Source organism: Tripterygium wilfordii, chromosome 7 (assembly GCF_013401445.1).
Source record: "Tripterygium wilfordii isolate XIE 37 chromosome 7, ASM1340144v1, whole genome shotgun sequence".
Classification (NCBI taxonomy): Eukaryota; Viridiplantae; Streptophyta; class Magnoliopsida; order Celastrales; family Celastraceae; genus Tripterygium; species Tripterygium wilfordii.
The window spans coordinates 12,138,985-12,151,594 of NC_052238.1; the positions used below are offsets into that span (position 1 = coordinate 12,138,985).

Genomic DNA, 12,610 nt, shown 5'->3' on the forward strand with positions numbered 1-12,610 from the left:
AAACTAGTCATTAGCTAAAGAATTTCACAAAGAATCATGCTCAAATATATATGTTTAGAATTAGGCCAACATCAACACAACATATCTCAATCGAAATAGTGCACATTCAAGCTCAATTGCAACCTCTCACTAGGAATACTCTCAAGATTCACTCAATTTAGTGGTAGTAAAGTGTTTGCACTCAATTAATCTCATGAAAACAGCCCTACCATATGCTTGCTTGTCCACCTATTATACACTATTAAAATCATGTAACTTCATGAATCAAGAGGTCTTTATTCAAGGTTGTAATGGGGCCAAGGGTGAAGGTAAAGAGAAAAAAAAATGGTATATGAAATCACAAAATTTCTAAAGAACTAGTAGAGCACACAAAAATTAGAGCACACAAAAATTAGGGCAATTTTCTCAATATTTATTACTCCACCAATCCTTCACAACTTCAAGATTTCTTTCACTATGCACATAAACTTTTTTTTTCTTCTTTTTTTACTCTCTTCTTTTTTTTTTTTTTCAGAACAATGTCGAATCATACTACATATTTTTCTTCTTCTTCTTCTTATTTTCTTTTCGACACATTAATGCACATGTGTTCGATATCACACTTATTCTTCACCAAATAACATCCCAAAACAAACAAAAACTCCCCCACACTTAATTCTTTTCATCATCAAACTCAACATACTAAACACAATCGACACTTGAAAACTCTTATGGTATGCTCTACTAATTCCTTAGAATTAGGTAAGTAATTGTTTTTCGAGTTAAAGGGTCAAGTAGATAAGTTTCATGAGTAAAAAGGGTTATTTAGGCTCAAAGGGCTTCCTAGTGGATAAATACATTAGGATATAGGCAATTTGGCTATGGTTGTATCATCCTAATGCCTAAATCATATTCATGTCATCACATGTATCAATATAGTCTCAAAAAGGTTTAAAGAAAGTTCTAGAGAAACATGTAATCATGAGAGCACACAAGAAAGAAATTGGATTGATATGCATAATGTATCAATCATATAGGCTCAAAACTCACAAGGGTAATTATGCAAGTCTACATCAAGTCTAAACATGCTTCTTTCTCAATCAACATATCATGTTAATATTGGCCCATGAAAAATTGTAATTCAAGCTCAATTCTAGTGAAAATTCTCTTTACTAACAAACTAATTTTAGACCTAAACAATTTATGTCTCATCATCGCATTGGAAGGAACTAAATAAATTTTTTCAAAATTTTTTTTCAAAACAAGCTATTCTCACCCCCACACTTGAATTATGCAATGTCCTCAGTGCATGGAATAATGTGCAAAAAAACACAAAGAAAAAGTACTGAGTTAGAGCAATACAACCTGACTGCGAAAACATCCGGGAAATATTTCCCGCGTAGAATTCTGCACTGCGCAGCTGTCGTAAAATCATCAATTTCTTCTTCATCTGAGCTCGGATTCATGAACCGTAAAATTCTGCAGAAACTAGACATCCATAGCTTTCTGTACATATATGGAACATATTCTGGTTCGTCCCGAGTTGTCCCATAAAATTGTTTCAATCCAGTGCTTTGGCACAACTTTTCTTTCGGCATTTAATTCACAAATAGCAATTCAATTCAGTGTGGGATGAGTGCTCTTCTATAATAAACTAAAATAATATACAATAAAAGAAACGAATTTACCGGGTGGGTTGCCTCCCACCAAGCGCTTTATTTAACGTCTAGGCGAGACGTAACTCTTCAAGTAGTTAAATTAGTGAACTTGGAAGCCCACTTTCAGTTCATTGGGTGGTAACAATCGCCTTCCTCTAGCAACACCCAGTTCAACATCTAAAGTATGCCTTTCATTACTCAGAGTTGTAAGAGCAGTTGATTTCTCAAAAGGATCTGAATATCCTTTTTCCCTTTTTCCAAAAACCGCTTGTTGGAGGATTTTATCTTGGGGTACTTTCACAATTGAGGGGAACAACTTGTTAGTGGATAAAGAAAAGGACTCAAAGGCGGGAGTATGCTTACCTCTCTCGTATGGCATGACTCTAGGTAGATTCATAGACTCAACCTTAGTTGGATGTCCTTCTTTCTCCACAATGTAATCTTTAATAGTGAGCACTTTCTCCATTGATTTCTCACCTTGTGCTGCCTTGGGCTTGAAGGTCACTGTCTCCTCATTATTTGTCATTGTCAGCGTGCCTTTGTACACATCAATTGTCATCCTTGCAGTTTTCATGAATGGTTGTCCCAAAATCAGCGGAAACTCTTCTCCATGACCTTGGCAATCTTGCATATCAAGTACTAGAAAGTTAGCTGGAAAAATTAGTCCATGTACCTCAACGGAAACGTCTTCTAGTACTCCCCTAGGATATCAAATAGATCGATCAGCCAATTGTATGCCCACAGAGGTCTTTTTGAGCGCACCTACATTCAAAGATTCAAAGACAGAGAGAGACATTAGATTAACTGATGCACCCAAATCTAATAAAGCATGTTCAAAATTTTGATTAGCTATGTAACAAGGTATAGTGAAACTTCCTGTATCCTTAAGCTTTGGCGGCAACTTCTTTTGTGATATGACACTACACTCTTCAGTTAGTTGAACCACCTTATTCTCATCTACTTTCTTCTCTTCTTGCACAACAGAAGGTTCCACATCCGCCTTTGGGATTGTCTTTTGCAATGATGACATTTCTTCTTTATTTCTCATAAGACGCCCTGGAAACGGGATTGGAGGAACATAAGGTCTCACAGGTGGAGCAGGTTTATCGGGGTCAGGCAACCCATATATGATTGCACGACGTGACTGTTGAAATGGCTGCTCTTGTTCTTGAACTTTCTGCTCTTCCAACTTTGTAGCAACTCGGCTTTGTTGCTGACCGACACCAAAGTGTGTGTGTGTACTTACCCCAAGTGTAGGGTATCGTCAAGTAATAAACCGATGAGTCCGGTATCGATCCACGAGGAAGCAATGCAAATTTGAAGTGAATGATATGCAAATGACTAGCTAACACTAATAAACACAATGAATATCAAATAAAAGCAAGTAAAAGAAATGGGCCGAATGACTCGGTAGCATGAGCGATTTTGTAATCAAAGTAAGTACAAATTGGATTTAAAACAATTAATTAAAAACCTAGTCTCTAGTCCGTCTCGGTGGCTACTCGGTTCTCATACTCAAGGTATCATTGCAAACACACACAACCATACACAATGCATTGTGTGATACTATCAATCATGCATATGCAAAGAGAATTGGGATATAAGACTTCAATTCATACATGTAGGACATCGGGTCTCTTAATCTACGATGAACGCAAAGGGATAAGCACCTAATATTATGGATTAATGTTCCCCCTTGGGGCTCGGCTTGGCTAACACCCTAGTTTCACACTCAAAGATCAATTAACCATAACTCTCCCATGCACATTCCTAAATTAACCCAAAACCCCATCATCAATACACATAATTAATAGCTATGCAATGAAAAACTCAATTAATTAAGGAAATCATGCAATGGGTTTAACAATTCTCAATCGAACACATTAGATGCAATCCCTAGACTAGACAATCCAAGAATACAATAAAAAATGTCATTCCCATAGATCCAATCACACAACTATCACGAAATTAAAAGAGAGAAATCGGAGCTACGATTCTTTGAGCATACCTTGAGTAATCGAAACCTTGCACCCACCATTCGGGACTAGAAACTAGAAAGGGAACTTAGCCACTCATTATAATGAGAATAAACATCAATTTTATAGATGAAAACCAATGTTTACAATCAAGATCACAAGAACTAAGTAAAACCCTAGAGAGAGAAAGAGAGAAAAACTATGGAGGCTAGATGTTGTGTGAGATGAAATATGAGAAGGAAGAAGAAATCTTAGGGTTTTCTCCTCCTTTTACCATTGAAAATACCTAACTACCCTTATACAAACGTTCCCCATTGGTTACATACATGATTTACCCCAAATGCCCTTGAAATTTTGGTGTAGAATATTGTAGATCCGCGGTATGTGTCCGGACGGCTTCGGAAGGTGTCCGGACACCGGGGCTTCATCAAGTCTTCGTTATAGGCTCTGTCTCATTTTTCAAAGAAAGTGTCCGGACACCTAATGTGGGTGTCCGGACAGTAAGTGTCCGGACACCTTGAGAGGTGTCCCGACACCTCACAGCAAAAAGTGCCCAAAACGTGCTCCAACTTGCCCGAACAAGGTCCGATTCCTACAAAACCAAGGGGAAACATTCGTAAGTGTAAAACTAAGCTAAAATGCAATCAAATACATTAGCTAAGTGCTAGAACATACTAATTAAAAGACATTGGAACCTCAAAATAGAGGTCCAATCACACCCCCCAACTTAGACGTTGCTAGTCTCTAGCAATGCAATCACTACCTAAAACTAAAATCTACTAAATAAAATCCTAACTCACTGACGTAGGCATCACGGTTGCATTTAGCGCATGCAACAAGCCTTTAAACCCCTAGGTCACCCTAGTGGACGAGTTGTAGTCTCGTGAGGGCTTATCAGAGCGATACCCACAAACACTTGCCAAGGGATCCACCATTACTTTGAAAGCACCATAAATGATTCTTAAGTTCTCACATGTAAGAAGTAGAGCTAATCCCCCAATTCCCCTGCTTGGTCAAAAACATGCAAAATCTTTGGAAAATCAATCTCAATCCCCTTAAAAATGACCAAGAACATTTTATACTATGAAAAATATATGTGCAATCAAACTAGACAACTCAACATATTCACACAAGCAAAACCTTGTTATGGACCCTTTTGGTGTTCATAAATTCTCAATCCCAAATGTACACAAAAACATGAAAGCATTGTGCTAAGTGAATTACTTACACAATTGAATTAAATGTATGTGCTTATAAAAGATAATTTGGATGGGCATAGCTTTGAGAAAGAAATCACCTACAAAAGCAATTAATGCATTCACCAACTCACTTGCTTACCTTGGATCAAATTCATCCAAAGGTTAAATGGGTTGTAATGTGGTCATGGGACAAGGTAGGAAGAATTTGGATCTAGGTAACAAGTTGCAAGGTTAAGTTCAAACATGTGAGCTAAACTCTCATTTTTGTCACCCCTTCCAGTGTACCACAATTTCAAACACTTCTCATGCTTTACACACAAAGGATTAACTTTATTGCATACACCTTCTTTTTCTTTTTTTTTTTCTTTTTTTTTTTGATATTTTTCTTCTCTTTTCTATGCATTTTTTTCCTTTTCTTTTGTTTTTGTTTTTGTTTTTTTTTTTTGAATATAACATCATTTATACAACAACCCTCATAATTTTTTTCTCATAATAAGGAGGGGTAATATCACTACCGATTTATTTTTCAAGCTCCTACTCAACCTTGCAACCAAAGGTGGGAAATATTTGGGAAAATAGCTCACACAAGGCTTGTAAGTGAAATCAAGAAGCTTAAAGAAATTTTGGCTTATAATCACTCACAAATGAATAGGTTAGGCTCAAATCTCTCAACCTAATGAATCCTTCAATCCTAAGTTCACAAGCAAGTGGCAAAATACAAAAATCACACCTCTCAGTAATCAAATGTAATGGATGCAAAGCTATTGAAGAACACGCGCATAAGATGGCAAATGAATATCAATGAAAAACATCACCCGAAACCCAATGTGTATCAATGAAGAATGGCTCAAAGGAATGAGAATGGTAAAAAGGTAATTTTTCAGACAAAATGATCCAAAAACGCAGTCATACAAATGCTTCAATGCCAAGATGTCTGCTCAACTGCACAATTCTATATCAAACTAGGTCTCAATCATTCCAAGAGAAATTGATTATAGTTATCCCACTCAATTGCATGTATCAACTTCACAAAAGAAATCAAGAAACCTACTCTACACTTGCACGTTTGAACAAGAATAAGAAATTAACAGTCAAATTGGTAGTGAATCCCTAAAAGCACCTACCCGTCCCCTCCTAAAGTCCATCTAGCATGTATGAACAACAAAGCACAACACAATAGGATAAAGGGTAGGAAGTCATACCATACTCTTCAAAAGTGGTTGGAATCATGAGAAACGAAGCATGTCCTGAAAAAGTTAATACCAACCACACTATCCAAGCATGACACAACAAGACTTTTTTTTTTTTTTTCAAAATTTTCAAATTTTTGATATTCACAAAAGCACACCAAAATAAAGCAAGTTTCACAATGGATTCACAATTCCCTCACCCCCCAACTTAAATGAGACATTGTCCCCAATGTCAAGAATGGAAAACAAGGCAAGAACAAATTGTGAAATACATTGTGAACATACAAAAACACATCAAAAATGAATGAAAAATAATCTAACACTACATATTTACAAGAGAGCTCTTTTCACGCACACTAGGAAGGAGTGGGATCCACAAGGTCCCATTCTTCGGCCAATTCATTAAAATTTTCCAAGTATGGTTTCAAACGTTGGCCATTAACCTTAAAAGTTTTTCCACTCCTAGGATCATCAATGTCAATGCTTCCATATGGGGAAACCTTACGGATAATAAAAGGTCCGGTCCATTTGGTACGTAACTTCCCGGGAAACAAGTGTAACCGGGAGTTGTATAAAAGAACCTTTTGTCCCTCATGAAAAACTTTCCTCACAATGTGCTTGTCATGGTATCTTTTCATTTTAAGCTTAGCAATTTTAGCATTTTCAAAAGCATCATTCCTCAACTCCTCAATCTCTTGGATTTGGAGTTTGCGATGCCCCCCAACTTGATCGGTGGAGTCATTCAAAGTGCGAATGGCCCAATAGGCCTTGTGCTCCAATTCCACCGGCAAGTGGCAAGCCTTGCCATAGACAAGTCTATAAGGAGACATTCCAAGGGAAGTCTTATACGCAGTACGGTAAGCCCACAAAGCATCAATCAATTTTGAAGACCAATCTTTTCTATTGGGACCAACCGTTTTTTCAAGAATACGTTTAATCTCCCTATTTGCCAATTCCGCTTGGCCACTTGTTTGTGGATGATATGGGGTGCCAACTTTGTGCAAAATGCCATATCGTTTCATCAAAGTTCTAACCGGGGCATTGCAAAAGTGAGACCCACCATCACTTATGATGGCTCGAGGCATCCCAAATCTTGAGAAAATGTTTTCTTTTAAAAATTTTATCACAACTTGGTGATCATTTGTTCGAGAAGGGATGGCTTCTACCCACTTGGACACATAATCCACACCAACCAAGATATACAAATAACCAAATGAATTAGGGAAGGGTCCCATGAAGTCAATGGCCCAACAATCGAAAATTTCCAAAATGTTAATAGGTTGGAGGGGCATCATCTCACGTTTTCCTAAATTACCTAGCCTTTGGCAATTGTCACAAGATAGGCAATAAGCATGGACATCTTTGTGCAAAGAAGGCCAATATAAGCCACTTTGAAGAATTTTGGCTGCGGTCTTTTTGGAGGAAAAATGGCATCCACAAGCATATTTATGGCAAAAGGCCATGACACTTTCAAATTCATTATCGGGAATGCACCTCCTAATCACTTGATCAGAACAATACTTGAACAAATATGGGTCATCCCAAAAGAAGTTTCGCACATTGCGAAGAAATTTGGATCTATCAATCTTACTCCAATGAGATGGCATGTTTCCGGTCACCAAAAAGTTGGCAATGTCCGCATACCATGGAGTCAATTTAGAAGAGATGGCATTAGTGAGGAGGAGTTGTTCATCCGGGAAATGCTCATTGATGGGTAGGCCATGTGAAATCAAATTTTGTCCGGGAAGTCGAGAGAGATGGTCGGCTACTACATTCTCCACTCCTTTCTTATCTTTAATTTCAAGGTCAAATTCTTGAAGTAAGAGAATCCATCTTAACAACCTAGGCTTGGCATCAGCTTTTGAAAGTAGATACTTCAAAGCTGCATGGTCGGTAAAGATGATGACTTTCGAGCCAACCAAATAGGACCTAAACTTGTCCAAGGCAAAAACTATAGCTAGTAATTCCTTTTCGGTAGTGGTATAATTCACTTGAGCATCATTCAAAGTCTTACTAGCATAGTATATAACATGAGCATGTTTTTCTTTTCTTTGTCCTAGGACCGCCCCAACCGCCACATCACTTGCATCACACATGAGTTCAAAGGGCATACTCCAATCGGGAGTTTGCATAATGGGTGCGGTGGTTAGGGCACCTTTCAAATCATCAAAAGCTTGTTGACATTGTGGTGTCCATTCAAAAGAGACATCTTGAGCAAGCAAGTTACTTAAAGGTTTGGCAATGGCACTAAAAGAATTAATAAACCTTCTATAGAAACCCGCATGACCCAAAAAAGATCTCACATCTTTAACACATGTAGGGGGAGGTAACTTTTGAATTAATTCAATTTTTGCCTTGTCAACCTCTATCCCTTTTGACGACACAATGTGTCCCAATACAATTCCATGTGTCACCATGAAATGACACTTTTCCCAATTGAGAACCAATTGGCTCTCCTCACATCTTTTTAACACACTTGCCAAATTAGCAAGGCATTGGTCATAGGTGTCTCCGTAAACCGAGAAATCATCCATAAAGACCTCCACAATCTTCTCAACCATGTCACTAAAGATACTCATCATGCACCTTTGAAAGGTAGCCGGAGCATTGCATAACCCAAAAGGCATGCGTCTATAAGCAAAAGTTCCGAATGGACATGTGAATGTGGTCTTGTCTTGGTCTTCTAAGGCAATCTCTATTTGATTATATCCAGAATACCCATCAAGGAAGCAATAATAGGCTCGACCCGCTACTCTCTCAAGGACTTGGTCAAGGAAAGGTAAGGGGAAATGGTCCTTTCTAGTAACCATATTGAGTCTACGGTAGTCAATACACATACGCCACCCGGTTTGAATTCGAGTGGGCACCAATTCGTTCTTGTCATTCTTAACTACCGTAACTCTGGACTTTTTGGGGACCACTTGGGTAGGAGATACCCATTTGGAATCCGCAATGGGATAAATGATCCCCGCGTCAAGCAATTTTAGTACCTCCCCCCTAACTACCTCCTTCATGTTTGGATTCAAATGTCTTTGCATTTGTCTAACGGGCTTAGCTTCCTCTTCCATGTAAATCCTATGAGTACAAACCAAAGGACTAATACCCTTCAAATCAGCAATTGTCCAACCTATTGCCCGTCTATACCTTTGCAAAACTTGAACAAGTTTCTCTTCTTGGGGAGAAGTAAGTAGGGAAGATATCACAACGGGGTATGACTCCTTCTCGCCCAAAAACACATATTTTAATTCACTTGGTAAGGGTTTCCTTTCCGGTGTTGGTGGATGCTCTAGAGATGATTCAAGCTTAGTCTTGGAAGGTTCTAATTCCTCAATAGGTGGGTTGAATCGTCCTATGCTATGGATAGCTAAAGACTCCAAAACCTCATTAATTTCCTCTTCCTCAACTAGAAATTGACTACCTTTTTCGCTCAAAGCTAGCACACCTTCCACCGAATCCCTAGCAAGAGTTTTCTCGAAGTTCTCCTCAACATATGAATGGATCCAATCTACTTCCCTAATGTCTTCAAACTCTCCCATTTGCTTAGACACATTAAAGATGTTCATCTCCGCGGTCATATTCCCAAAAGATAGCACCATGATACCATTCCTACAATTGATCAAAGCATTTGAGGTTGCTAGGAAGGGTCTACCTAAAAGGACCGAAATTGGTTTGCTAAAGCTAGGGAGGGGTTGAGTATCTAAAACCACAAAGTCAACCGGGAAGTAAAATTCATCCACTTGAACTAGTACGTCTTCAACTATTCCCCTAAGAATCTTGACGGATCTATTGGCTAGTTGCAAAGTAATTCTTGTAGGCTTAAGCTCACCTAACCCCATTTGTTGATAGACCGAGTATGGAAGGAGATTAACACTAGCACCTAAATCCAACAATGCTTGCTCAATCCTATGGTTCCCTATGACTATGGGAATGGTAGGGCAACCGGGATCCTTATATTTAGGTGGAGTGGTGGCTTGTAAGATGGAGCTTGCTTGCTCTGTAAGAAATGCCTTCTCCTTCACATTCAATTTGCGTTTCACGGTACACAAATCCTTGAGGAACTTTGCATACGAGGGAACTTGTTTGATGGCATCTAAAAGAGGTATGTTCACTTTCACTTGTTTGAAAAGTTCAAACATCTCTTTATGTAGAGCCTCATTGGTTTTCTTCCCTAATCGGTGAGGAAATGGTGGCCTTGGGATACACTCTTTATCCTTAGACGTGTCTACCCTTGTCCTATGTGATTGTCCCTCACTCGCCTCATCGTTTCTTGGTATTTTCTCACCTTTCTCTAAATTTCTGGATGCATTGTCCGGATGATCCAAAATAGGTGTCCGGACACTTGCATCAAGTGTACCATTTTCCTGCACAATTTTCTCCAAACTATTCTCCTTTCCACTATTTCCTTTGTCTTTCCTCCCCACACTATCCCCAAAATTCTGCACCTCATCACTTTGATCAACATTCTCATTTGGTATGGGCCTATCCACAACGCGTCCATTCCTCAAAGTGAGGATGGATTGGGCTTGTTCATGTCCACTCACCCCCCCCACTAGTAGATTCCACCACATTGGCTGGTTTGGATGGATTGGGATATGGTTGAGCTGGGAATTTACCCTTCTCATATGTGGTGAGAGCTTGGGTGACCTTAGTGATTTGACTCTTAATATCCTCAATGGCTCTATTGGTTTGTTCTTGGAATTTGGTGGCCTTTTGATTCTCCCCTATTTGAGCTTGCATGAAAATGTTAAGAGTGTCTTCAAGAGACCTCTTAGGAGGTGGAATGTAAGGTTGTGGAGGTGGTTGTGTAACACTTGGAGGAGGCAATTGTTGTTGGGGTGGAGTGGGGAGTGATTGAGATTGAGCATTCCCATCATTCCTCCACCCAAAGTTTGGATGATTCCTCCAAGGGTAATTCTCATTGTAAGAATTGTTGCCTTGGTTATTAGTAGGGTAGGGCTTTCTAAAGTTTTGAGAATTGTTCCCATTGTAACCTTGCCCAAATAGGACTTCCTTACAAGCCGGTAGAGCATTACACTCATCCGTCCTATGATCCCTACTTTCACACAAAGTACAAGCAACTTGTTCATCAACACCAACCACATTTATAGGGGCCTTTTGTGACTCTAAGGACTCCAATTTCTTGGACAACAAAGCAAGTTTAGCATGCACATCATCATTTTCATTCAAACAAACTTGCCACTAGAGTTTGGCACAACATCATGTCGGGTTAGTGGAGGAGCTTCCCAAGATCGAGATTCCTCCGCCAACCCATCAAAGAAAGTGAATGCTTCATTGGCATCCCTATTCAAAAAATCACCTTGAGTTATGGTGGAGACCAATTTCTTCAAAGATGGAGTCAAAGATTTGTGGAAAAAATTCACAATTTGAAATTTTTGAAATCCATGGTGAGGGCACATAAACAACAAATCTTTAAACCTCTCCCAAGCTTGGAAGAAGATTTCATGTTCTTTGCAATGAAAATTCATGATTTGTGTTTGGTAAGAGATGGTACGGTGGGAAGGAAAATATTTGTTAAGAAATTCTTCTTGCATTGCCACCCAAGTCACAATGGATTGGGGGCGTAAGTTCTCAAACCATTGTTTTGCATGATCCTTCAAAGAGAATGGAAAAAGTTTGAGTCTCAAAATTTCTTGTGAGCATGTGACATCACCAAAAGTAGTACACACCGATTCAAAATCACGCACATGTGAATATGGTCGTTTCGATTCCATTCCATGGAATTTGGGAATCATTTGGAACATGGATGGTTTAAGGCTCACATTTTGTTGGTTCGGTGGCATGATGATGCAAGAAGGTTGGGTTTGCCTTGCGGGATGTGTAAGCTCCCTCAAAGTGCGATGCTCTTGGGCTTGGGCATGAAGGTACTCCATAGGAGGAGGTGCATGAAAGTTTTGCCCAAAAGGAGCATATTGTGGCACTTGTGGCATTTGAGGCATATTGTAATACATGGGATGCACATAGTTATATGGGGGAGGCATATGGTATGCGGGAGGCATATTGGGAGGTTGGTAGACATTTTGTGGGGCAAATTGCACCGCATTGTCGTGTTGAAGTGGTTGAGGTGCATTTTGCAAAGCATGCTCAACTGGAACATTTGGCAAATTTTGGGCATCTTGCCCTTGCACAGGATTCATTAATTCATCAATGTTCACATGTTGCAAAAGACGACGCAATGCATCAAGATTCATATCACCCCCACGTACACTCCCCGCATCACTCACATTTATATCACCACCTATCCCATCTCTATTAGACCCATGCCCACTAACATTATCTCTAGGTTGAGACATGATGGCAAGGAACAATAGCAAGTAGCACACAAAAGTAGCAATCAACCACGTCAAGTAACACAAGATTTTCAATCAAGGAACTACCAAGAACGAGAGCAAAGATAGGAATAGAACAACGATCAACCTTAGGAACAATAACACACCAAGATGTAGCAAGTAGTGATAGAAAGAAAAATGCGCAAAGCTCTCTCAAACAACGTATCACTACCAAGCAGCAAACAAGATGGCATCCATCGCCCACAGGAATCTAAGTTAGCCCCATCCGCCAAGTTCTCCTCACAAATTTTTTTTTTTTTT

The 12,610-nt window shown here is 39.2% G+C and overlaps 2 pseudogenes; one reads left to right on the plus strand and one right to left on the minus strand.

The window, feature by feature from the left end:
• Positions 1-1,737: 1,737 nt before the first annotated feature.
• Positions 1,738-12,610, minus strand: part of LOC120002592 — a 100,563-nt pseudogene continuing 89,690 nt past the window's right edge.
• Positions 11,400-11,499, plus strand: LOC120003170 (annotated as a pseudogene).